The following is a 27,555-nucleotide window of genomic DNA, read 5'->3' as shown; positions in this document are numbered from 1 at the left end:
ATCACCATTCACCAAATACAAATATAATGCTGGTCAGAATGGTTGTTTCCATTTTACTAAATTCAGTTTGATCCAGTGCATGAAGCCCTACTCCTGCCCTCAAATACACACAGCAGCTGTACCAATCTCTTCTCACTATCTCCCAAGCAAACTGGGGAAGCCATAGGCCAGTCTTTACAAACGTAATGAAGAGTGTTATGCAAACTTTCAAGTGATATCAAAACTTCTTTTGTTTGGGTGTATTGCTACAACACAAAACCAGCACTGACAATACATCTATGTCACAAGAAATATTTCGGCCCATTAAAATATCCTTCATTTTATTACAGGAAAATAATTCCAGTATAAGATGGCTTTGTGAGATCATAACAACTTATTTCTGAGTGAAGGAGGAGGAAACGCCAGTTTTGGCAATCATATCGTTGGAGGGTAGACTATTTCACAAAGTCCTTGTGACTGGCCAAGGATAAGAGATGGACATTTTTTAACAGGGGAAGCTGAAAATATTTGAACGCTTAAAGTGCTTGAAAAATACATGTTTTTTTCCACCCTTTTCTATTTCGTATTTTTGTCCTCTTCCATCTCCTATTATCTGCCCACACCCTATTTCCTGTTTATTATTTCCTCTATGAAGGACAGTGGTTGAGTCAGCAATTAAGCTTATTTCAGTTTCCTGAAAGTTTGCTATGAGTAAAATGCTGTACTTTCATTGCCCTGTCTTCTTACTTTTGACAGGGTGTCAGTCATTACTTACTGGAAGATCTTTCCATGCCTCTCAGACAAAACTTATTATATTTTTTTCTTAGGCTTTTTTCTGAGGGGACGCAGGGGTACGCATACCCCTAAACATTTTGTGAATCTAACTTTGGCCTCATTGAGGGGCAGTATTTCAATATGAGTAGGAAAATGAGAGTACCCCTAAACTTTTTTTTAGAAAGAAAGAAAAAAGCACTGCCTACAATGATAATAATCATAAATGCAATTTTTTTAAAGTATGAATTAATTTTCATGGAACCTGCAGTAAAGTATCTATTTCAATGGCAGTTGTCCACCAATTTCCATATGTCTGTTTCCCAGAAAGCTTTTAATGTTTTTTTTTGATGAATCACAGCACAAGCTAGTTAGTAGTTTAGATTGCAAAGCTAAATACACTTACTAGGGAGTAAGTCCCATTGAATATAAAGTGTTCAACCAAACATGTCTAGGGCTGTGCTGTTATGCACTTTTAAAAACATACCTTTAGTTAGTCATAGTGTAGTGGTTAGTGTTGGAGTTGGATCCAAAAAACCTGGGTTCAAATCTTCATTCACCTACAAAGCTCCCTGGATGTACTTGAACCAGTTACTACCTCTCAGCCTATCCTATCACACAAGGTTATTCTGAGGATAAAATGGAGACAAGGAAAGCAATGTCAGCTGCCTATAGTTTACTGGAAGAAAAGGAAGGGGTAGAGGTAGCAAATAATAAATAAAAATAAATAAATAAATAATAAGTGAACTCAACTCAGCCATGTTCATCAATTTAAATGGGTCTACTCGAAGCAAAACTTAGTTTAGCAGACAATAAAAATCTGTGAGAAGATGGAGCCACATTGTGACAAACACATCATGACTCACATCCCTGTTTAAGCGACTGTCTTGTGTGAGGCATATGGTATCTGCAGATGCCCATGTTAGGTTGCACTAAATTAAATTGGCCTAACTCTACCCTTTTGCAGATAATGTAGTGTTTGATAAAGCTCTGGTGCAATTTAAACCTAAATGCTATCTCTTCTCTTCCTTCCGTGGCATGGAGGCAAATATAACATGGGTCAGGCTGAGAATTTCATTCCACAATGGTTGTTGCCAGATCAGAGAATGGGATTCTTAAGTAGTCAGTTACATGTACCCCACTGGTAAGCATAAGTACATTGCAATTGCACTACCAGCGTGGCACAACTGAACGTTCTTCAGCTTACAACCTCAATGTTAATGCATAACAGTCTGTTCACCATTTTAAAAACGAAGGAGGCTGCTTCGGCCTCAAGCCCAGTGTGATTCTCCTAACTATTTGTCTGAAAAGAATGAAATGTGCCTCTTTGTTTTTAGCTGCCTTCTGCTCTTTTGTTCTTCTTATTCATGAAGGCATCATTCTTTTATGAGGAAAAGATTGTGCAGCATTATATCTATTTTGCAGAAGTTATTTTGTTTCTGCCAAAACACACACACACACACACACACACACACACACACACACAGCATTTGCGCAGCTCAAAAGCTTTGGTGCTGTGATCCAAAAGGGGGTGGAATCTCATTTTTTTGGATGCACTGCATGTTAGCTGTCTGTAGTTGTTTTTTACCCTTTGCATGGCTTGCAGTTAGGCAGAGCTTGTCGGGAGCTATTTTATGTCTGAGGTAATGTTCCCATGTGAAGGGGAATTTCCAGACTGGAAAAGAGGATTAAACCACTAAATCATGGAGGCTGAAAGACCTGAATTGTTTCACAAGGGTCTTTGTGAGTACTGGGCTGAGTTGTTTTCCTTTCACTTTGTATCATGAGGGTGTTTTCACACGGCAGAACGATGCCAAGATCAATCCAAGGCTGAGCCACTGCAGGGCTGAAATCCTGCCACATGACTTCTGCAAACACCCACCAAGGCAGCATTTTAGATCCCTCTTTACCAATTGGAATTTGCACCCCACCCAGTCTTATAGGCTGGAGAAAGCCTAAAGCATTTTTTTAAAAAAAAAAAAATTCCTTGGCTTGTATAAACCTAACTCTGCTACTGAAAGTGATTCATTCCCCTAAGTTACTCTTGTTTAACTTTCCTCACCTCTAAGTCTTTCAATGATGGATTTTAAATAGAAAAGCCATGATCTGGCCTAGGGAGGGGGACCCTCCAGGTCAGCCCTCCCATTTGACCCAGCCAGTGTGGCTAATGGTCAGGACAATGGGAGTGGTATCCCAGTAGCATCTAGACAGACATGTGTTCCCCATCCATGACTGGCCAAAATTAAGCTATTGATTTAAGCACAAATTTACCGGTATATCTCTCTCATTGAAATAAGGACCTGTTGGAACAAAACACAGGACAGAAGTCTAAGAAATGAATCAGTGGAGAAAGTGTTTGCATTTGCATGATCCATACCTATGAATGGGGGATAAATTTGGTTCAGTTCAAATTTAAAGGCAACTCTATGTACCGTAATTTGCACTTTCTAAAACAAAATGCAAACAGAAAGAGAGCCATCCTGCAAAATTTGCACTTCTGAATTTTCCAATGAAGGTCTCCAGCAAAATGATGTGTACAAAAGTGCATATGCCAAGGTAAAGTGCGTATTGAAAGACACATTTAGTGAAAATAACATACAAAAATGTGTTATATTAGGGAAATATGAATATTAGTGTAAATGCTGGCCACATGGCCCAGGAAGCTGTCTGTGGATCAATGCCAGCTGCCTCAGCCTGAAAGCGAGATGAGTGCCGCAACCCCATAGTCGCCTTTGACTGGACTTAACCGTCCAGGAGAACTTTACCTTTTAATTTTTACTGGGAAATAAGCAGTAGGAAGGGAGGGTCAGCTGCATCAAAACCATCAAGTTCAAATACAGTGCCAAGGGAAGAGAATCAGGGAGGAGAAAAGCAGAGGAAGATAATACCTAAGAAAAAGGGAATATGAATGGTGAAAAAGAAAAAGGAATTGAAAGAAGGAAGGAAGAGAAAAACTATTGTGTTTATCAACATTGTGCTGTTTTCCTCTTCTGCATTTGCATGCTATTCCTCCTACCAGGCGTCATATGCAGCTCATCTGCTAAGTCTAGTCACAATATAAGCAGCTGGCAAACAAGACAGCCAGCGACGCAGAACTGAGTGCTATACTATGTCCGCTCACATGTTGCTCAAGCCTTTTCACCCATGTGATGGCGGCTAATAACATCACTTAAGACTGGTTACTGAAATCTGTTTCACTGTGAGGATACACGCTCTGCTGAATGGAGCTGCCAAATGTAACTGTGCAATGAAATATATATGCAAGAAAGCCTTTCAATGCAAGTCGATTCATGCTTGTATTAAAATACAGGCCTTTTCTAAATATACTTCCCATCTTTCTACAGTCTTTTTATATTCTTGTCCACAGTGCTCCTTATTCAATTCCAATAGTGACTTCTTCTTTGGAACACACTTTTTAAAATGGATAGGCTTTATTTATCAGCATGTGTCAGAGCTGCTTGAAGATCCTAGCTCACGGAGGATCACACTAGCCCGCGATCATTAAGTAAAAGTCTTTATTGAATTACAGTTTCCATTCTCACGCTGCTGCGCGCAACTCTACGCCTAGTAGCTAGGTCGGCGAAGCTCCGTCTGAGTCTCCGCCCCGTGTGCACCAACTTAATATCCTAGCCTTGCTCCACCTTTTCCGCCTGACTGTCCTCCTCTGGGTCCCTCTACCCCCCGGGGCTTCTTCCTTCCGGGATTCTTCTGACGCTGACCCGGACCCTCCTGCCTCCTTGCGCCGGGCTTTAGGACCTGGTTCCCTTTCGGGGCTGCTTACTGCGCCGCCTTCCTCTGCATTTGAACTTGGCGCGCGCGCCCAACCTTCCACTTTCCTCTTAACCGTTTCTTCGCTCCCCGATGGAGGTGTGGCCACTCCTGACTCATGTCCTCCCTCCTGTGGTGAGCTGCCAGCGCTTCCCCCCTGGCTCCCTTCCTCTTCCCTGCTTCCTGGCGGTGACGCTGGTCCCGATTTCCAGCTGCTCCCCCCTGAGTCCCCTCTGGCTCTATCTTCCTGGGGTGCCCCCCTAGACTCCCCCCTTGCCCTGGCCACTGGTGCTCCTTTCTGTGAATCCTCTGATTCACTGGAAAGACTAGGAGATCTCGGGTCGTCGTCATCACTCATCTTTTCTTCTGCCTCCTCCCCTTCGCTCTCTGTTTCCTCCCTTGCCCGTGCCTCTGCTCCTAAACCCCTGACATCCATCCCCCCCTCGAAGCCCCCCATTCCCCCCTCCCCTCCTTCCGGTGCTGGAGCTGGGGGCTGCTGTTGCAAAGTGACGAACGTCGGATATCGGTCGCTTCCCGTGGCGGGCCTCCATCTGAACTCTCCCGGGTCTTCCTCCCTGCTCTCGTCGACGACGGTCACCTCCGCTTCCATCTCTGTGCCGCCGTGCTCGAAACCAGGGTCGTCCCCGAAAATGTCCATGTCCGTCTCTCCCTCACTTCCTCCTGGCGGCGTTGCTCGTCCTGAGCATTCCAGCCACTTTCTGCGGAACTGCTCCTCTGGCCTATCGTCCCACCAATACGAGGGTTCTGAGGCAGATCCCGAGGGTGACCCCTCCGGGGAACGGACGTCTCGTGTCGGTTCCTCGTCCGAGTCGAACCCCCGGAACGTGCTGGCCGAAAGCGTGGGCGTGAAAAGCCAGTCGTCGAAAAAGTCTGCTGGCATAGGTCTATGTGGGAAGAGGGCATGAAACTCGTCTTTGAGCAGAGGTTCGTCTAAGGCGTAGCCCGGCACCCAGCTGTTCGCACTGGCCGGGGTGCCCTCCTTGGCGAGAAAGTATTCTACCCCCTCTTCCCCCCATCTGGAGTCCAAAATCTCCGTGACTTCGTTGATGCGCTCCTTCTGTGCCACTCCCGCGTGCCCTGTTCTGTCTCTGGCCGGACTCGGCGCCGTTCCGGGTTCCTGGAACCTGTGCGGTGCCTTGTAGGGAGTGAGCACCGATCTGTGGAATACCGGATGCATTCTGGAACCCTCCGGAAGTGCCAGTCTGAAAGCTACCGGGTTGACCTGCTCTTCGACTTGGTAGGGCCCCAGTTGTTTATGCCCTAGTTTCTTCTTGGCCAACGACCTGGCCGGCACTGCGTGGGCTGCTAACCAAACCCAGTCTCCCACGTGGAGCTCTTCTCCAACCCTTCTGTGCTTGTCTGCTTGTACCTTGTATGCGTGCTTGGCCAGCTCCAGGTGGCGCCTCAGCTGATCGTGGACTTCCTGCAGCTCCGACGCGAACGCATCTGCTGTCTGCGGCTCCCCCTCCCCCATTCTTTCCAGTCCCGGGAAGGTTCTGGGGTGCCTCCCGTTGTTGGCGAAGAACGGCGTGACCCCCGTGGACACGTGCTTCGTGTTGTTGTAGGCGAACTCGGCAAGCGGCAGGTAATCCACCCACGTCGCAGGCTGTTGATTTGCATAACATCTCAGGTACTGCTGCATGATGGCATTGACCCGTTCCGCTTGCCCGTTGGTCTGCGGGTGTCTCGCCGACGCCAGGTTGATCTTGACGTTCAGGAAGCCCATCAGCTTCTGCCAGAAATTCGAGATGAACTGCCGCCCCCGGTCGGACAGAATAGACCGTGGCAGACCGTGAACCTTGAACACGTGGTCTATGAACAGTTTGGCGGTTTGCTCCGCCGTGGCCACCTTAGCACACGGAATGAAATGCGCCATCTTGGAAAACAGGTCCACCACCACCAGCACTGCCGTCTTGCCCCTTGAGCTGGGCAGATCCGTGACAAAGTCCAGGGCCACCCTTTCCCAAGGTTCGACCGGAGTTTGCAGCGGTTCCAACAGTCCGGCCGGCGGTTTGTGCACTGGTTTGGCCCTCTGGCAGGTGTCACACCTCGCCACGTAGTCTGCGACCTCCCCTCTCATTCCAGGCCACCAGAAATCCCTGGCTACTAATTCCACCGTCTTCTCCTTGCCAAAGTGCCCGGCCGTGGGCGCGTCGTGCAGCTGCTGCAGCACCTTGGCTCGAAGTTCGTCTCCCGGCACGTAGATGGCCCCTTTACGGATGAGCAATCCATCTCTTAGCTGGAAACCGTCGGCCGCTGCCTTGCCCCTTTGCACCTCTGCCATCTTTGCTTGTGCGAAGGAGTCCCCCTGCAACGCTCGTCGCACCGCCTCTAGGTCCACGGTCGCCGCGGCGCACGCCCACACTGTTGGTGCGAAGATGTGCATGGCGGCCGCTGGTGTTGCGTCCTCCAGATACTGTGGCTTACGGGAGAGAGCGTCTGCCATGATGTTGGTGTCCCCCGGGACATACTCTATTCGGAAGTCGAAGTTCGCAAAGAACTCAGCCCAACGTATCTGCCTCTGGTTCAGGAACTGTGCCGTGCGCCAGTGCTCTAGATTCTTGTGGTCCGTGCAAACCTGCACCGTGTGCTTGGCGCCGATCAGAAAGTGCCTCCACGCCTTGAACGCTGCGTGAATGGCCAGCAACTCCCTGTCCCATATGGTGTAGTTCTGCTCGGACTTGCTGAGCTTCCTGGAGTAAAACGCTCCCGGTCGCCACACCCCCTGCGGGTCTTTCTGCAGCAGGACCGCCCCCACGGCTCTGTCCGAGGCGTCTGTCTCCACCCTCATCGGCCTGCTGGGGTTGACATGAAGCAGCTGCTCTTCCGACGCGAAGAGACGCTTGAGTGCCTGAAAGGACTGCTCCGCCTGCTCTGTCCAAATGAACTTCTTTTTCTTGGAGCTAAGCGTGTCAGTGATGGCCGCCGTCTGCATCGCGAAGCCCTTGATAAACTTGCGATAGAAGTTCGCAAAGCCGACAAACCGTTGGACCTCCTTCCGGTTGCGCGGGCTCTTCCAATCCAACACCGCTCGAACCTTGGCGCTGTCCATGGCGAGCCCCTTGTCAGACAGCTTGTAGCCCAGAAAATCCACCTCCGGCACGTCAAATTGGCACTTCTCCAGCTTGGCGTAGAGCCTATGTTGCTTTAGCCTGCTCAGCACTTCCTTGACGTGTTTGTCATGCTCCTGCTGCGACTCCGAAAAGATCAGGATGTCATCTAAGAAACAGACGCACGTCTTGTAGAGAAGTCCCGCCAACACGTGATGCATAAATGCTTGAAAAACGTGGGAGCCATTTTGCAATCCAAAAGGCATAACTCTATATTCGTAGGTCCCCAGTGGCGTGAACATGGCTGTCTTCCACTCATCACCCTCCCGCATGCGAATGAGGTTGTACGCCCCCCGCAGGTCCAACTTGGTGAACACTCTGCCCTTCCGTACCTTTGCGAGGAGGTCGTCAATTCGGGGCATGGGGAAGTCCGATGGCCTAGTCACACTGTTCAAAATCCTGTAATCCACTACGAGTCTCTTTTGGGGCGTGTCCCGCTTCTTAACAAAGAATACGGGACTGCCCCCCACTGCCCTGGACTCCCGGATGAAGCCGCGCTGCAAATTATGATCAATGAACTCCTTGAGTTCTTGCAGTTCGTCCTCTGACATGGAATACAGTTTCCCTTTAGGCAGCGCCGCCCCCGGCAGCAGGTCAATTTTGCAGTCATATGGTCTGTGAGGGGGTAGCCTGTCTGCCTCCTTCTCGCAGAAAACTTCCAAAAATTCAGCGTACTTGTGGGGAATCGCTTGCAGCGTGCCTAGCAGCAGCTGTGACTCCTCTTCCTCTCCTTCCTGCCTGGGCACGATGCAGTGTTCAGCACAAAAGGAAGAGCCGAAGGTCAGCTGCCTCTGGTACCAAGCCATCGTTGGGCTGTGCTTGTCCAGCCAACTCATGCCCAATACAATGGGCGTGTCAGATAGTTGAGTGACGTTGAAGCTGATGATTTCTCTGTGATTCCCAAGTCGCATCACCATTGGTGGCGTCTGCTTCACCACTTGCCCCCCGAGCAGCTCCCTGCCATCCACCGTGACAACCTGCAGGGGCAGTGTGGCCGGCAGCAACTGCACAGCGTGCCTGTCGACAAAGTCCTGCCCTATAAAGTCCGCATTGCTGCCTGAGTCAATGGTGATTGGCACGTCCATGGTGATTCCATTGGGCAGCTGGAGAGATGCTGTGAGCCTCACTACTGGTTTGGGCGGGAGGGGGTTCACGGGCTGTAAAATCTCTGGGGACTGCGTCACTAACACGTCTGGCTGGGCCCCAGTGCCTCTTCCTCCAGCCAGACAGCGTCGTTTCCCTGCTGTGGTCCTCCTTGCTGCGTTGCTGCAGTCACCATTGCTGAGGCTGCAGTGAGCTTGTGGGGCCTCTGGGGACACTCTTTTGCCATATGCCCTGGCTCCTCACAGACGTAACACTTCCTGTTCCCTCTAGGAGGCTTCGCTTTCACTGCTGCCGGTGCTAGGGCTCTGGTTGCTGACTGAGCCCTTGCACCTCCAACCTCCATAGGTTCGGCTCCTCCTCCTGGCGGAGGCGTGGATTGCGCCCGCGCTGCTTCTCTGGGAAGGAAGGAGGGGCCCCCGGTTGGTTCGCGCCCTCCACGCCCTTCGTCCCTGCTCCACGGACGTCCTTCCAGCCTCACCCCCACTGCCAGTGCCCTCTGAACGACCTCCTGGGTGGTTCGGGGTCTCTCCCCCCTCGCAATCTCATCTTTAATCGAGTTGTGCAGCCCCTCCCAAAAGAGGTCTCTTACAGGAGTCGAATCTCTGTCCCATTCCAGGGCACTGACCAAGGCGAAAAAGCGGGCATGATACTGCCTGACGCTGGCCCTCCCTTGTCTCAGCCCATGCACCTCCTTCCGTGCAAGATCCACATCAATACTTGATAAAAAACACCCATCCATCGCTTTAATAAAGGCATCTGCATTCTGGAGCGCCGGATCCTTATCTCTCCATAAATTGCGTAGCCATGCTTTCGCATCCCCATGCAAATGGGACATGATGAACCCCACTCTCTCTTGTTCATCTCTAAAGTCTTTATGCAGCAGTTGCAGTGCGCACAGTACGTCGGCTCTAAAGTTGGGATACTGTTGCAGGTTCCCATCGAAGTGAGAGACCAGCCCGCCTGTCCATCTCGCCAACCCAATTCCCTCCTGCCGGGGTGTCTGCTTTGTCAGCACGTCTAACCTGACCTGGAGATCCCTGCAGGCGGCGGCTGCCTCCTCCTCTCTCTTCCTGGATGCAAGAGCCTCGGCGTTCAGTTGTGCCACTGCGTTTCTGAGTTCCTCTATCTGCTGCTCAGCCGTCATGTCGTCTGCCGTTCGTGAGCTCGCTAGTAGGCACCTGTTTCTCTCCCCTCCTCGAGGCTGTAGATGCCCACAAGAGGGAGACGGAGCTTACTGTCAGAGCTGCTTGAAGATCCTAGCTCACGGAGGATCACGCTAGCCCGCGATCATTAAGTAAAAGTCTTTATTGAATTACAGTTTCCATTCTCACGCTGCTGCGCGCAACTCTACGCCTAGTAGCTAGGTCGGCGAAGCTCCGTCTGAGTCTCCGCCCCGTGTGCACCAACTTAATATCCTAGCCTTGCTCCACCTTTTCCGCCTGACTGTCCTCCTCTGGGTCCCTCTACCCCCCGGGGCTTCTTCCTTCCGGGATTCTTCTGACGCTGACCCGGACCCTCCTGCCTCCTTGCGCCGGGCTTTAGGACCTGGTTCCCTTTCGGGGCTGCTTACTGCGCCGCCTTCCTCTGCATTTGAACTTGGCGCGCGCGCCCAACCTTCCACTTTCCTCTTAACCGTTTCTTCGCTCCCCGATGGAGGTGTGGCCACTCCTGACTCATGCCCTCCCTCCTGTGGTGAGCTGCCAGCGCTTCCCCCCTGGCTCCCTTCCTCTTCCCTGCTTCCTGGCGGTGACGCTGGTCCCGATTTCCAGCTGCTCCCCCCTGAGTCCCCTCTGGCTCTATCTTCCTGGGGTGCCCCCCTAGACTCCCCCCTTGCCCTGGCCACTGGTGCTCCTTTCTGTGAATCCTCTGATTCACTGGAAAGACTAGGAGATCTCGGGTCGTCGTCATCACTCATCTTTTCTTCTGCCTCCTCCCCTTCGCTCTCTGTTTCCTCCCTTGCCCGTGCCTCTGCTCCTAAACCCCTGACAGCATGGAAGGGGAGTAGTTGAGCCTGCCAGCCAGGCATTCAATGGAACCTGAGCCAGCCCCACTCTCATCGTATGATGGCCTTTAACCCAGTGCAGGGTGAGCTCTGCAGAAGTTTGCCTGTGCCCCCTTCCCCACTTCTACTTGGGCCAGCGAAACCATCAGGGTTGCAGATGCAGCAGTGACTCTCGAGTCTTCTTGTGTCTTGTTGCTCCCTGGCAGAGGTTGGGATTGCAACCCTAGAACCTTGAAAAGTCTAAAATGTGCAGGAACCTCCACAAGGACAGGAAGCTTCCTGCTTCAGAGGTTTGCCCTCCAACAGCTGGCAGAGCAATGAATCAGCAGCAGGGGCAGAGCAGAGCACTCATCTGCACTGGTAACCCCATGTTTACTTAACACAAATGCAGATTGCTTGAAGAGCACTGTGGTGCTTCTCCACAGTCACCCATGCCCTCACCAGCTTTTTCCTTCTGCTATATACACTCCTCTGGTGCTTTTATCAATGATTCAGTTCAAGATGTTCTGCTTATATTCAGGAGGACAAGGCCCTTCCTTTATTCTTCTTTGTGCATTCTGAGTGAATGACAAAGAGGAACTCAGGACATGATTTTTATTGGTCCATTGCTCAGAACACTGACCTTTCTTTTCTTTTCTTTTAAAAAACCCTTTCCACTCCCTATCTAGCTTTTTAGTCTATACATCATCTAGGGAAGGGCAACTCTGACTATTTCCAATTCATGTCACTTTTCCTTCTGTTGCATGCCAGCCTCACTTCTGACCCATTTCCACATGAACATGCACATTTTTAAATAAATTTTCACTACAAAAAAGTTTTTGTTTTTGTTTGGTTTTTTTACAAAATACACATTTGTGAACAAATTTTATCCCCAAATACACATTTTGGTACATTTTTAAGCTGAGAACTGCCAGATCCAAAGATCAACTGCATTTCAACCTGTGCATTAGTCTGCGAGATGTGGATCTATACACTGGTACCTCGGGTTACATACGTTTCAGGTTACATACGCTTCAGGTTACAGACTCCGCTAACCCAGAAATAGTACCTCAGGTTAAGAACTTTGCTTCAGGATGAGAACAGAAACCGTGCTCCAGTGGCACGGCAGCAGCAGGAGGCCCCATTAGCTAAAGTGGTGCTTCAGGTTAAGAACAGTTTCAGGTTAAGAATGGACCTCCGGAATGAATTAAGTACGTAACCAGAAGTACCACTGTATTCTGGGATGAATAAATTTTGCTAAATAAATAAAATTAAAATGTTGTCATGTGCCTCCGAGTTGCCGCATGTTCAGCAAAGCAACTACCGGTATATCTAAACTCATGTATTTGCTCTCTGTCTTTCTGAGAACCACAAAACTGAAAGTCAAAACACAGAGACACTTGTTGAGGAGATGCTGCTGGCAATGGGAACATTTCATCTGGGGTTGCTCTTTCCATGACCAGATAAGGTTACTTTCAAAATATCTAGACTGAGGAGAAACACAGTGGTGGCAGTGTCTCTCTGAATACTTCATCATCTGCAGCATCCAGTATGGCAGAGAAACCATGGAATTTCTGCTACATCATCTGCAAATGCCTGCCCTTGATCTCCAGGTAGCAAAGATTTTGTTTGCTTTACGCCTCACAAAATTGGTCTGGGCTATCAGTTTTCCCGCTAAACATGGAGGTATAGTCTGGCCCAATTTGTTGACAGCTGAAAGTGCTTGCTACTTAACTTAGACAATGAGGCGTGAGCCAGTTCCAAAGATGTTAAGTACATCTGTGCTCAGAAATCAGGCACGATTAGGCCAGCATTTTAGAATGAATAGGAAGATAGCATGAGTTGATCTTCTTCAGGGGCTAATGTGGCCCCTGTAGCTAATGTGATGCCCTTCAGACGATGGCCGCAGCTCCAGCCAGTGTGGTCAATGGTCCAGGATGATGGAAGTTGTAGTTCAACAACATCTGGAAAGCAACACATTGACTACTGCCTATATTGGGGTAGGCAATCTAAGGCCTGTGGGCCGGATGCAGCCCAATCGCCTTCTCAATCCAGCCAGCAGACGGTCTGGGAATCAGCGTGTTTTTACATGAGTAGAATGTGTCCTTTTATTTAAAATGCATCTCTGGGTTATTTGTGGGGCATAGGAATTCATTCAAGGGATGCGGGTGGCGCTGTGGGTTAAACCACAGAGCCTAGGACTTGCCAATCAGAAGGTCGGCGGTTCAAATCCCCACAACGGGGTGAGCTCCCGTTGCTCGGTCCCTGCTCCTGCCAACCTAGCAGTTCGAAAGCACATCAAAAGTGCAAGTAGATAAATAGGTACAGCTCCGGCGGGAAGGTAAATGGCGTTTCCATGCACTGCTCTGGTTCGCCAGAAGCGGCTTAGCCATGCTGGCCACATGACCCGGAAGCTGTACGCCGGCTCCCTCAGCCAGTAAAGCGAGATGAGCGCCGCAACCCCAGAGTCGATCACGACTGGACCTAATGGTCAGGGGTCCCTTTACCTTTACCTAGGAATTCATTCATATATTTTTTTCAAAATATAGTCCCACCCACCACATGGTCTGAGGGACAGTTGACCAGCCCACGGCTGAAAAAGGTTGCTGATCCCTGACCTATATAGTCCAAGCCTGCACAACTTGTATCCCAACATGGTGAATGCTGCTTATCAGTTTGTATTGTGACTGGCCAGGTGTTTAACAAACCCTTTCATTTGCAATCCCAAACAGGCAGTGAAACTACTGCCTTGTAGGCACTCAAACCCATTTGGTGTAGGTTGTTTTCTGCTGCTCCAGAGAAGCGGACACGGAGCAATGGATCCAAACTACAAGAAAGAAGATTCCACCTAAACATTAGGAAGAACTTCCTGACAGTAAGAGCTGTTCGACAGTGGAATTTGCTGCCAAGGAGTGTGGTGGAATCTCCTTCTTTGGAGGTCTTTAAGCAGAGGCTTGACAACCATATGTCAGGAGTGCTCTGATGGTGTTTCCTGCTTGGCAGGGGGTTGGACTCGATGGCCCTTGTGGTCTATTCCAACTCTATGAGTCTATGATTCTATTCTATGGTGGATTGCATTCAGCTTGCAAGGGGTAGGGTGTTGAGGCAGAGGAGAAATTCCATTTGGTTCTCATTTTAATGCTAACTTACCTAATTAAACAACCTGAAAGCTAATGCTATTCTAGGCTGCATCAACAGTAGTGTCCAGATCAAGGGAAGTAATAGTTCCACTCTCTTCTGTCTTGGTCACACCATACCTGGAGTACTGTTTCCAGTTCTGAGCACCACAATTTAATAAGGATATTGACAAGCTGGAATGTGTGCAGCGGAGGGTGGCCAAAATGATCAAGGGCCTGGAAAATGAGCCCTATGAGGAACTGTTGAAGGAGTTGGGTATGTTAAAAAGCTGGGTATGGAAAAGAGAAGACTGAGGGGAGATGTAATAGCCATCTCCAAATATCTCAAGGACTATCACATGGGAGAGGAAACAAGCTTGTTTTCTCCTGCTCCAGAGGCTAGGACCTGAAGCAATGGATTCAAGTTATAAGAAAGAAGATTCTAACTAAACTTCAGGTAGAACTTTTTGACAGTAAGATTTGTTTGACTGTGGAACAGACTCCCTCGGGCGGTTGTGGACTCTCCTTCCTTGGCGGTTATTGAGCAGAGGTTGGATGGCCATCTGTCCTGGATGCTTTAGTTGAGATTCCTGCATTGCAGAGGTTAAACAAGATGACCCCCGGGATCCCTAAACAGTCCCTACAGTTCTATGATTCTATGATTCTAACACAACTATCCATTCGTATTCACACGTCTCCAAATATTGCAATGCAGTTTTCCATCCATTTTTTTTAAATTTATTTTTTTACAAAAAGGCATACTGTATATTATGGGAAAGTGTGCATAAAATTGCACACTTGCAAAAATGTGTGTACAGTGGTACCTACCTCTGGTTGCAAATGGGATCCGTTCTGGAGACCTGTTCGCAAAATGAAAAGAGCGCAACCCGTAGTGGTGTGTCTGCGCACGCGCGTGTTGCAATTTGCTGCTTCTGTGCACAGGCATTATGTCATTTTGCACTTCTGTGCATGTGCGAGCGGTGAAACCCGGAAGTAACCCTTTCTGGTACTTCCGGGTTGCCACGGGAAATAACCCAAAAGAACACAACATGAAGCAAACATAACATGAGGTATGACTGTATTAGGAGACATACACACTAAACAGCTGATGCATTTCCATGAAGACATTTCACTTTTTAAAAAAAATGCAGATGCGATAATGTGAACTAAAATTAACATTGGAAAATGAGAATATGTGAGAAACTGAAAAAGGATGGATTTGTCCATCCCTATTGGCATGGCAGGGCAGGGGGAGGAACACAACTTCTGGTCTAGTGAAATCTGGGAGATTCCTTTCCATTCATGAAACCTGCAACACCAGAATTTTATTGTTGTTAAACTAGCCCAAAGGTAATCTATGCTAAATATGTTTGAATCCTTCTCACCACAATTTTGGCAAAATATTTTAGTTATCAGGATATAAAGGAAACACATTTTCACAGAAACATTAGGGACACCAAATGCAGGGCCACTATCTCCCGCCTCCCGACACGTGATTTTAGTGTCTGTTAACATTTCAATGCAGCTTCTCATTAAATATAAACAGACTTCAGAACTATCAAATCCAGGTGACATTGGCATTCAGCTTTTTTTCCTTTTTTTTTTTTGGCAAAGCAAGATTTTTTTGTCACATTTTAGGGAAAGAAGCAGATGGCTGGAAATATAAATCTGAGTAGGTGTTTAAAAATCCTTATGAGAGTAAGTACTATGTTAATAAGACATGCCACTTGCTATATTCCCTTGCTATATTCTGAATGCCAGTAGGTTTCTTTAAAATCAAAGGAAATAGTGTTTTTTTAAATATATATATAATATTATATTGCAATCCATCTGCGCTGAAACTGTTTTAAGAACAACCCCATGTATAGTGAAATATGCATTTTGTGTCAAAATATTATCATTAGTGATTACCTAATTAGTGTCAATAATAGAACAGAACGTTTTCACAATCAAGTGGATTATGGCCCTTCTTCTTAGGAAGGGAGGATCAACCTAGGTAAGCCAGACAGACAAGGGTTTAATTTGAATAAGCTATCTTTGCTCAGCTATAGAAACACTAAGTAAACACAAGGCCATACTATTCACAGTTGTGCATGTCAAACTACATGTTAAATGGAGATAAGAGTTCACAATCCCAAAACCACATTTTGAAACAATGTTAGCATTCATTCACAGTGATATGAGACTCTGGCACCTTGTTCAGCAGTAACTTTCTCAGCAGAAGGAACCTTCAATCAGACTTCTGGATCCAATGTATAGGACTAACTCACATAAAGCCTGTTGACCCACACATTCACTGAGGGTTCAGTGGTGAGATAAGGGACTCTATCTCTGATGTGTCAGATGGGGGGGATGCGTAACTAGACCTCTTGAACTTCACATTCACCCTACACAAACTTGAGAATAGTGATGAGATAGGACTCTATCCCTGACATATGGGATTTGGGGAGGGGGACACTGTCAGAGTCTAAGTAGCAAGTGCATGTAACGAACTTGAATAAAACATTGTGAGGACCCAGGTTAGCCCCACCCTGCATAATCTATCACATGACGCAGTGCATGCACACCATTTGAATGGGAATGCCCATCAACTTTGTGGGGGCCCAGCCTCCCCAAATCTTTTATTGTGGGGGCCAATAGGAGTTGGCTCCTATGCATGTGACATCATATCAGATTTTTAAATTTTGGTTACAGGAAGGGTGTGGTTTTAACTGGGAATTAAGTGGAGGGGAAAGGAATGGCTAACCATTTACTCCCACTACAATGGTAATCATAAGAGCGCGCGCACACACATAACACAGAGTTTGGCTTATAAAAAGGAGCAGATGAAGGAAAGGTGGACTGCTATACCTACTTCAGGTACAAGAGAGCCCTATTTTGGCTACCCTTGTGGAAATGCAGGAAACAGGGATACATATGACATTTATCATACTACTTGCCATGGACTTCAAGCATTTTCTTTCACAAACTGCCAAAGCACGTCTGGACTGGTCACCCCATATCTACACTGTGCAATGGGGAGAAAACTCCCATTCACTTCCATGGGAGCTTCCCCACCCCACCACCCCTCTGCTTGCTAAGTGCAGGCATGAGGAGCAAATAACCCCATACTAGGAACCTATTCCAGATGTTGGCATTTTTGCAAGAAAAAGAACGAACTCCCAGGTGAACAACATAACTGACATCATACACGGTTTGCATTTTAGAAGTAGCAGCCAATGATGGTCCAAAACATTTCTATGAAACACAGCTGTATGGAGGATCAGCTCCAGTGTGATCTTGTTGGCAGGCACTGCTCCCAGCCATGATTTCTGTGACTTTGGTTCCCTTTGCTTTTTCTCTGGTATTGCTCATGAGAATCGCCTATCAAAGTAGTCATGCTTGGCCAGACATTACTTTCGCCACCCAGCTGTACCCATATGGACTTCCTCTGTGAAGGGTATGAAATATACTATCTGAACTGGGTGATAATCTTTCTTTGATTTGGAAAGTGAGTGAACATGCGTCTGGCTTTTGTTTGGACTCTTAAATGAACTTCAAATTCATCTTACTATTACAGTGGGATGTACGGTGCCCATTTCCCAGTATTTTTTCAGATCCAGAAATAAATTCCTCACCCTTTTTTATTTCTGCATATTCCTCACAGAAATTAAAGGAAGCTTCTGTTGGTAAAACCATAGAAACATGAGCCTCTAAGTTAAATCAGATGGCATGACTGAGTAAAATGCTGTTCTAAGGGTCTGACTGAATATATATATATATATATATATATATATATATATATATATATATGTTGCAGATGTTTTTTATTTCCATCCACCATACATTAAAAGGCTTATCCTGTGCTGTTGAAAAGTAAGCGGTTTCTATTGATGTGGTTTCTTTCAGCTGCATAAAAAGAAATAAAAAGTATCCATCAATGTTTATCTGATAACTCTTAATCTGTGGATTGCTGCAGGCTGTAGGAATGTGTCCTTTGCATTCCAGACCTAGTAGGATCTTGGCTTTAGAACACTAGTGGGTTTTCCCCGCCCTTTCAGTCATTTATAAGATTAATGGAGCAAAATACCTGGAATGGTTTGAAGATGCAGAGCCCAGAATTTCACGTCAGTTTCCAAACCACCCAGCCTGGCATCACAAGCATAAAGGAACACCACAAAATTTCAACTCACATGAAGCCAATTACAGGCCAACTACCTCAAGTACTTCACGACTCCCCATTTCTCCATGTGTCGTTTGACCATCCTGGGCATAGCTTAGCAGAGGGCTCTTTGCTTTCATGTACACAATGCTGCATTGCAAGTTGAAACCTATGGGAAAAATTGAGGAGAATTGTGGGGGGAGGTGGGGACCAGGAGCACTTCCAGACAATCTGTGTATTAAGCATTCATCTTGATTTGTTAGTTTTTGGAAGGATATCTTGTGGTTATTTCTGACCTGTAAATAAGCCACCAGAGGTTTTTTGTACAGTTATTTGCTTCTATCCAGGAGCAGCAAGAATGGAGAACACTCCAGTATGCACGGGCATATTACATCACATATTCAAGAGTTGAATAGACGACAAGTTCTGGGGTTCAAGTTAAGCTCTTGCCCTCTTATTGTTGGTTGCCTAGCGAAGTTGAGAGTCAGGGTGGGGTAGTTCAGCAAATGCATACATCTCCTACATGAGGCGTGGCAGCAAGATGCAGGCTCTAGCAGTTGGCTATAAATAGCCTGTTTGAAGTGGTAGATGAGAGGAGTGAAGAAGTTGATGCAGCTGGAGCAAGGCGCTATGGCAATTATTCCAGTGGCAAAGTTTCAAGCAGGCATCGGGGGCAGGGAAGAAGTAGCTGACATAAAAGGCAGAAAGGATGGAATTGCAAGGAGAAAATTAAAGCTCAATAAGGAAGCCTCAATAGGTCAGGAAGGAAAGGGCATATTTGAGTAAGAGCATTGTCCCGATTTACTAAGTAATAGCATTTTTCTTGATCCATAAATATTTGCCTCAGTAAGTTTCCAAAGGTTTATTAGATGATAAGAGAAGAAGCACATTGCCTTACTTGCATTTACTGTGGATGTAATTCCAGAATATGCCCAAACTGATTGCACCCTATGCTTATTGATTTTTACAGGGACTAGGACATGAAGCAACAGACAACCTCACTTAGGAGCTGTTTTGGAAGGCCCCAGGAAGGGAAGGCATAATTTGGGGCCCCTATGTCTATTCAAGAAATATGATTTACAGATGTAGGGACACCAAGTCATGTGGGTTTCCTTCCCTGCGGCCTTCTAAAGTAGTATCTAAGTGACATTATCATGAAAAAGATAGAATTTCCCTACCCCACCTCCTATAATTCAAGCACTACCTTTTTTGTGAAATGGTGAATATTCAATTCCACAGTAGCTAGTGATGGGCACCAGTTTGTATGGCTTTAGTTTGTATGGATTAGACCAGGGCTAGTCAACATTTTTATACCTACTGCCCACTAATGCATCTTTCTTGATGGTAAAATTTCCTTACCGCCCACCAGTGCTGCAGTAACATGCGCCGTAGAACCCCTACTGCCCACCTGAAATCCTGAAACAATCATTGGGTTTTGATTGTGGTGATTGCATTTTACATTTTTAATGTATCTGAGAAGTGATTCGGCTGTTTAAGGTTCACTATCATAATTATTGGGGGAAACAAATAAAACCAATGTTCACATCACACTGTGTGTGTTCTGGTGTTTTCTTGGTCTTCTTAAGTATATTTTTTTACTTTTGAAGAGCAGCTTGTAAAACTCTGAAGACAGGATGGAAGGAATGCTGAGGTCCACGAGAATTAATTGAGAATTGAAATGTTAATTGAACTGAAAAGGAATGCCAGTTGACCAAGGGGTCAAACTTGAGCTTGAACTGGTTCCTTTTTAAAAGGGGCAAATTAGAATTGGAACTAATTTCTTTTTAAGACTAACTTTTCAAGCATTGATCATGATTGCTATATTACCTCCAGTATCAGAGGCATTTTGCCTCTGACTATGAGTTGCTGGGGATCATGAATAGAAGAGTGACATTGTGCTCATGTCATCCTTTGTGGCCTCCCCATAAGGATCTGAATTGTCACTGTGGGAACAGAATACTAGACTAGGTAGACCTTTGGTTTGGTCCATCAGGGTTCTGTATTATGTTCTTATGATGCTATTGGCAGACCTTGTGGGGATAATCCCAGAACATTCCCTGGTTGCTTCCTCTGTGTGCCTGCCTAACAAACTCCTGATGAATTCAACAGGACAGAGGACATTATGATCCTATTGGCAGCCCTTATGGGGACATTCCCAGGTTTCTCCCACTGTGCGCCTGCTTTTCAAACTCCTGATGATTTCAACAGGACACAGGATATTGCAAAACCTCCTTTTACTCAGTGCCTAAAACATATGCATGTAGCTTGTACTCGTGGATGAAATTCCTTACTGGATGGAGGAGGATTCCTCTTCGGAGTAAAAATGTAATGCAGAAGGAGAACCATCACTGAGACCAACTCCATATTGAATATAGCTTCCCTTCTCTTGTCTTGCAGGCCAAATGGCAATATTTGCAAAATCAGGACTAGTATGAAGTGATGACAGATTAGTATTGGGCTAAGCTTATTTATTATGTCAAAAGTCGGGCTTTTTTCATCCGGAACTCGCCAGAACTCAGTTCTGGCACCTTTCAGGTAGGTGGCATTGCCATTATAAGAAAACAAGGGAGGTGTTCATGGTGAGTTTAGGCACCTCTTTTTCCTCAAAAAATAGCACTGGTCAAAAGGAAAGGCTAACCAGAGAGAGCAAGACTAGAGGACAGTCTGAAACCTACCATATTCCCAAGTAATGGATTTTGATCTATCAGCAGTAAGGAAGGGAGGGCGGGAGAGAGATTCAGTGGTCTGGTTGATTTTCCCTTGTTAGTATTCTTGCTTAAAGAGAGGTGAAACAACTTCCTGGGGGCCCATGTCCCTCTGGAACATGATCAGCCATCTTGTCTGCCAGTTCCCTCGGTCCCCTCCACCGCACTCCACATTTCTCCTTTCACAGAGCTGGGTACAGGGAGGTTCGATAGCAGCTAAGCGGACTTGCAAAAGATGTGCACTGTTCCAGCTCTCTACAGCAGACAGGCAGAAATTGGTTCTGGATCCGCCGGTCCACCTCTGGATAATTATCAACAGTCAGAAACAGTTGCTGACTCCCAATTAATAGCAACAAAATGACAGCCCTCCCCCACCTACCTTAAATTATATTGATGAAATAAAAAAGGAAGGGGCTTAATATAACCAGGAGTGGGTTGATGTGTGAAGGAACTTTGAGTTGCTGGGAATTGCAGGCTTCCTATAGGCATCTGGTTGGCCACTGTGAGAGCAGGTTGCTGGACCAGATGGGCCACTGGCCTCATCCAGCAGGGCTCTCGTGCTCTTATGTCCCCCTTTACTTACCCTCTTTCCAAATTAAAAAGCCTCAACTGTTTGGTTGCCTTTGGCTTTAACTTTGGCTCCTGTTTGCTCCTCCCTCCCCTTCTCCTATTTCAGTAGGTTTGTGAAAGTGTGGGGAAAGGAAGGAGGGACCATTTACTTCTGTGACCACTGGGAATGGGCTTTTCCAGGGGGCAGAGGGATTTAGAGTCAAGAAGATAGGCAGTGGCTACAGGATTTATGAACTATGTTCTGTTCCCAACATTCTTCTCCATCCCTAAGAAAAATGCTATTACAGAAATAGTGTGTGTGTGTGTGTGTGTGTGTGTGTGTGTGTGTGTGTGTGTGTGACATTGCGTAGTTTATAAATATATATTTTTGTGAAGATAGGTTTGTTTTTGACACCAGGATGAAAAATTGCAAAATCGCCACTGAGGTCAGCTATTTACAAGTTTCTATTTTAGTAGCTAGATCAAGAGGCACTTCGGTTGCTCTCTCCATAGTTTTTCATTCTAAAGATAACTTCAGTTAGAGGAGAGAAGGCTCATTTAAATACATTTCCTGGGGAAAATGAATAACCTTCTGCACAGAATTGCCTTTTGGGTACAAATTGCTTTCTTTTCTTCCAAGGTGACTTCTTTAGAAAGTTTAATTAAATTCCCATTTGGCTATTGACAATTCTTCTGTCTCACCATACCCATAATTGAATGATGGATGATTACGCAGTTTCCTGGGTTGTAATTGGCAGATATTCCCATTTGCTTTCTTTCATTCTTCCTCGAAACTGTGGTATGGCTTATTGATTACCAGTTAGTGCTTATTACATCATACTTACCAATACTCTATTTCCAATGGGGCAGAATCATCAAAGGCTTCAGCAAATGTAAATTTGGAACTCAGAGACAGGAACCCATGCACTAGAGTCAACCACTTGAAAACTCACATATTAATGTAGTGGGTTTTGCCTGATGAGTTCCTAATTTAATTGTGGACCCAGAGGAAAACAAGATGTAGATAGACTATTTAAGAATATGTGAACCGGGAAGAACCCATAAGTGAGCCATTCCTGTTTCAGAGTTCAGCTAGAGAAAATAATTATTGGGCTGGAAATATAACCTTCAAAGCGGTCAATATTTCAAAAAGGGGGGGGGGACATAACCATATATTTTATGGTTGTAAGTTGTCTTAAATGTTTTGGTTTTTTTGCATCTGTCTATCTCGAGAGACAATGGAGTATACCTCCAGGGGTGAAGTCTAGTATTGTTTCTAATGCCCCACCCTGGGACTTTAGGGTGAGCAGGGGTAATATATTCTTATTCTTATTCATTATTACACACGGGATATTGGAATCTTCAGGACAGACAAAAGAACCTACTTATTCACATAGCACATAGGTAAACGATGGAATTTGCTCCCACAAGACCACCAACTTAGATGGCATTAAAGGAGGATTAGGTAAACTTATGAACGGTAAGGCTATCATTGTCCACTAGCTTTAATAGCTGTATTCTACCTCCGTTGTCAGAAGATGTATGCCTCTGAATGCCAGTGTCTGGGAATCGCAAGTGGGGAGCATCCTGCTTTTGAGCTTCCCAAAGGTGTCTGGCTGGCCACTGTAAGACAGGATGCTGCAATAGATGGGCTACTGGCCTGATCCAGTAGGCTCTTCCTATGTTCATATGTGCAACAAAACATTGCAAGGTGCTTCACCTCCTAGCAGGAGTGCTTCCATTAAAAGTTAGAGCCACCTTGCCTTCCTTTAGGATACACTGACCTGTAAGGATCTCAAGGAGGGTATTTAACTGTCCCCTTTTCCCATTGTACTTTTACAGCCAACACACAGCATTCAATGGCAGGTGAGAATGTTCCATCTTTGTTAACGTAGTATGGGTTGTTGGGGTGGCGGTTTCCCCCTTCTTTATTTCCAAAAGTGTTTTAATACTTCTGTTAACTTGTCCCCTGTGTGTGCCAATATATGCCTCTTGTATCTCAGTGGAATGGTCTTGGCTGGGAATGATTGTGAACAGTCTTCCTTCAAGAAACTCTGAGGTATCTGTGTTTGACATAGAAATAAAGACCCCCCCAAAAAAGTTTAAACAACAAGGTTGCAGAAAGTTTAAAGATTAAAAATTCCACAGTGCAAAAGTATTTGTATGAGTGGCTATTTCTAAGGTCAAATCAGTTCATCTGTTTCTGAGCATTATTAGTAGCACTGAGAAAAGATAAGAAAGATCAAAATAATTGATTTTTAAAAACCCTTTCTGTGTTTTAATAGTTTATCATATACTCTGATAACCTTTCTGTTGTAGCCTGAATTTAAACTCTACAAAGTGTAAAACTCATTAATTTTTTACTTAAAAGTGTCTTTAATCTTGCTAGTTTCTGCAAGCTATTTGTTCCTTTTCAAGATTGCTCTTTTCTGTGAAACACATATTTTTACCTCAAAAAATTAAACCCTATCACACACTATATAGACAGTTTCTTTTCATATGCAAAACTCTTACAATCAAAGGCAAAATCTTTGAAGTACAGGTTTGAAAACATCTGTCCCCATTCTTTTGGCTTTGGAGTCTAATTATCTCAGAGCAGATTATGATTGCTAATTATGAAGCTAAACTGCCCAGTTCAGTTGCATCCCCTTCCTATCTATTTACCACAAAGTAAAATATGATTCTCAAATGGGCAGTGGTAACACACACGTGTGTGTGTGTGTGTGTGTGTGAGAGAGAGAGAGAGCGAGAGAGAGAGAGAGATTCAAATGCCAGCAAAGCAAAAAAATTCCATGCAATATCAATATGACAAAAAAAAAATCTCACTGTACAGGACTTGCCAACCAGGCACTGGTGGACATGGGTGGCACTGCACACCTGGCTTCCCATCAGCCACATTGCTGTGCTTACTGGGAGGGGAAGGGTGAGGGACAAGGCAGCACAGAAATTGGTGTGCTACAAGTGCAGTGGGAGAACCAATCTGGGGCTCCCACTGCAATGACCTTCATACCATTTCACCCAACTCCCAGAAAGCACAGCAGAACAGCTGATAGGAGGCCAGGTGTGTGGCACTGCCCCTCCCACCATCCATCCCTTTGGCCACTTTGATGCCTAAGGGCACAATGGCACCTGTGAACCCTTTCCATAACACCCGCAAATCCTCTGGAACACAGCACACTCACACACACACTGCCCTCTTGGTCATGAGGTGGTGAAGATGGTTGCCCTTTTTTCCTGTGAGAAGTTCATAGAACTTCATAGTTGGAAGAGTAGTGCTCTTTCTCACCTTCTTTTCAGTTCTATGTGCTCTTCGTAGCTCAGATTAATTCTAGATCCAGTGGGGAAGTGATGTGTGGGCTCTCTCACTTTCTGTCTCTCTGGGGGCAAGGGGCTGATCCAGGAGAGGAATGGTCAGATGGGGTGGCATGCATGACACTCACCCAAAACTGCAAATGTGCCCATGGGTCTGATAGTAAAGTAGAATGTATATTTAAGATTAAGAGGGCAAAAAGAAAAGTCAGGCACTAGTTCTTTTTTGCACAGCTTTTGTAATGACCATCACAAGATGTGAAACCATCGTTTTAAGGTGGATTTTCAGAGTATGTTGCATTAACCATGGCTATATGTTGAATTTGCACTGAGCAGAACCATGGTTTCCCCATCAGTCACTCTGCTTACAAGCAAGTAAAACTAGGTCTCCCTCCTTCACACCCAATTTCCTTGTATGTTTAAAAACAATAAACCGTGGTTAGCATGGTTAAGAGTTCTGAATATAATGGCCCTAAATTATAAGAACACAGGAATGCTCCTATAGCTAAGGTAAGTAGCAATAATGAAGTTCCATCATTATAAGCCCCAAAATTCTATAGATTCTAAAAATGACACCAGTTGGACTAATAAGTTGAACTGTGGCCCACGCCATAACCGTGTATGTACCCTGCATTAGAAATCCCACACCACAAGTTCCAAATACCTGATCCACACTGAAACACCTCACAAACTCTACCCTACACTGAACCCCATCTATCCCAGCCCACACTGAAATCCTTTCTACACAATCTACCCTACATGTGTGCGTGGACATTGTACACACACACTAAACGACACACACTCCACCTCATACGGAAACGCCTGTATCCCTGCAACTCCATCTTCCCCATCAGGATTTGCACCTCAAAGACCAAGCAAAAGTGTGGCTGCATAGAGGGTAAGGTGTAAGGAAGGATGTAAAAAGGCAAGTTTTCTATTCCACCCTGTCTTTGTTGCATGCAGTAGTGTTTCCATTCTGCTGCACTTCACCTCCTACCGAAAATGATATTATTCATCATACTGTTCCGTGTAATAAAATTATGCAACTTACATAATTTGCACAATTAATTACATGAATTACATTGTCATTACGTTCTTCTGGCCCATTAATTTCAGTGCAAAGGAAACACAGTGCAAACAAGTAAGGACATAATTAATTATGTATAATTTGCAGACCGAAAGCAATAACAGCAAATCGTGATTTCCATTCTGAACATTCATTGGTATTCTCTTACAGTTTTAAGCAAGCCCAGTTTTGTGACATAGCATATCATCAATGCAGAACATGGGGCACGTCTGTTAAGGCATCAGTCTTAGCTTCCAAATTCCTGGCTTTGTGGAACTTGAGCCAACATGAGATAGTCTTAAGTCTGATCTTAAACGAGAGGTTGTTTGATCATTGAATTCATTACTGAGCAGTGCAGAATCCTGTAGCTAAAGAGCAAGATCTGCAGTTGAGTGTTAATTCTTGTTTCAAAAGAATCTGATGCCGAGCTGGTGGTTACCACCAATGCTTTCTATTGAAAAAGAATGGTGCAAGAGAGCAGAAGCAAACCTGGAATCCATGCTGCCAAAGCTACTATTTAAATTTAGATGTGAAACAAAAGACGTTTCAGTTATTCCTAGACTGAGTAACAATATTAAAACCTTGAGTTATTTGCAGGTATTGTGGAGTATGTCTCTGAGATCATTGTAACCATCCCACACAAACCAGCCGTTCTCATTTTTTTTAGCTGAGATCTGTATTTCAAAATTTAGAGAATTGCGACAGGTGAAGAATAATTACATTCCAGTCCATGTATATGTCTGGGTGGTGCATATTACCATAGATCAATTCACTTAAATATGCAGCCCAGCTGAAATTCTCCTCCATCCCTATTTCCACCTAAGCTTCTCCACTTATGCCTTCATTTATGCCTTCATTCAGGAATGCTGCATTTGAAGTGTCTGTTTTTCATCCTCTCAAAATAGTGAGTTTGATCATAGCCAATAGTCTTCACAGCTAAGTGTTAGTTTCAAGTGGTCTCAGCCACTTCCTGCTCACTTGAAGCAGATGTCAATCTGGTTTCTCACACCATGTGAAGGATGCAACATCATGGCTTACTAATTAGGGTGACACCTGGTTGACTAGGAAAGCCACAGTATTTTGAGGTGGTTTCAGGTTGGTAGGTAAAGGAACTGTTCAGACAGGAGAGGAAGGGACAAAATTGTACTTTGAAAGTGTTGTGGTGGATGCTGTGTAGTTGATCAGTCAGGGTAATTACTGGGGCATGGACCTTAGGGAGGTCAATTGGATAAAGGTCACAATGAAGAAGTCCCGGGGCACTGCAGGCTGCAAGAATGCAACTCACAACTCTCTTGAGATGATTATAGCTATGAAGTCAAAGCATCAGACAACAGCTTTCATTCTAGCCAGCAATTATTTTAATTCTTATTCCAGGGAATGAATTACGTACTCAAATTGCAACTTGTGAAAGATCAAGTACTTCTTGGACCACACTAAAGAAAGAAGAACAGTGAAGAGTTTAAAAGTGCAAATTACTTGAAAAGCAAACTTCCTTTTTTAAATAACAGAGTGGACTCCTCTAACAAGGAGGCCAAGCCTTCATCACTAGCATCAGTTATATGCTCTGTACTTCTATACTTTTAGTTATGTAAATTTACCAGGATTTACAAACACGGGATACAGACACAGGATACAGATACAAGCTTGTACAGAAGTCACGTAATGTTACTTTAATACTTCTGAGTATATATGTATATATATGTATAGCACTGCAATGCGAATCAAGCAACTTTCTACCATCTTCAAAGGTTTAGAGGCACAAAGGCTAATAAGATGATCTCAGTTTGCAAATGCAATATGCAAGTCCAACAGCGGCTTAACCTTTTGCATTCTTGTTTCTGCTGCTGCAGCAGCTAAACAGAAGTAGATTGGGCTGATGTCATTTCATACCTTCCTTGTGAGTCAAAAGGAAACTTCAGGTTTATTTTGCTTACC

General features: G+C 45.5%; 2 long non-coding RNA genes across 2 annotated transcripts in view; one reads left to right on the top strand and one right to left on the bottom strand.

Moving 5' to 3' along the window:
• The first annotated feature begins 12,275 nt into the window (after positions 1-12,275).
• Positions 12,276-27,129, top strand: LOC310708225. The gene is made up of 3 exons (XR_014526928.1): positions 12,276-12,347; positions 20,389-20,526; positions 26,995-27,129. It is a non-coding gene; the product is annotated as an uncharacterized lncRNA (long non-coding RNA).
• Positions 18,065-27,555, bottom strand: part of LOC310708215 — a 101,396-nt gene continuing 91,905 nt past the window's right edge. The window contains exon 4 of the long non-coding RNA XR_014526917.1: positions 18,065-18,160. This is a non-coding gene — a long non-coding RNA (uncharacterized lncRNA). The remainder of the gene's footprint in view (positions 18,161-27,555) is intronic.

This window comes from Podarcis liolepis, assembly GCF_965112155.1.
Source record: "Podarcis liolepis genome assembly, chromosome: 5".
NCBI classification, from domain to species: Eukaryota; Metazoa; Chordata; class Lepidosauria; order Squamata; family Lacertidae; genus Podarcis; species Podarcis liolepis.
This window is presented reverse-complemented; position numbering and strand designations above follow the sequence as displayed.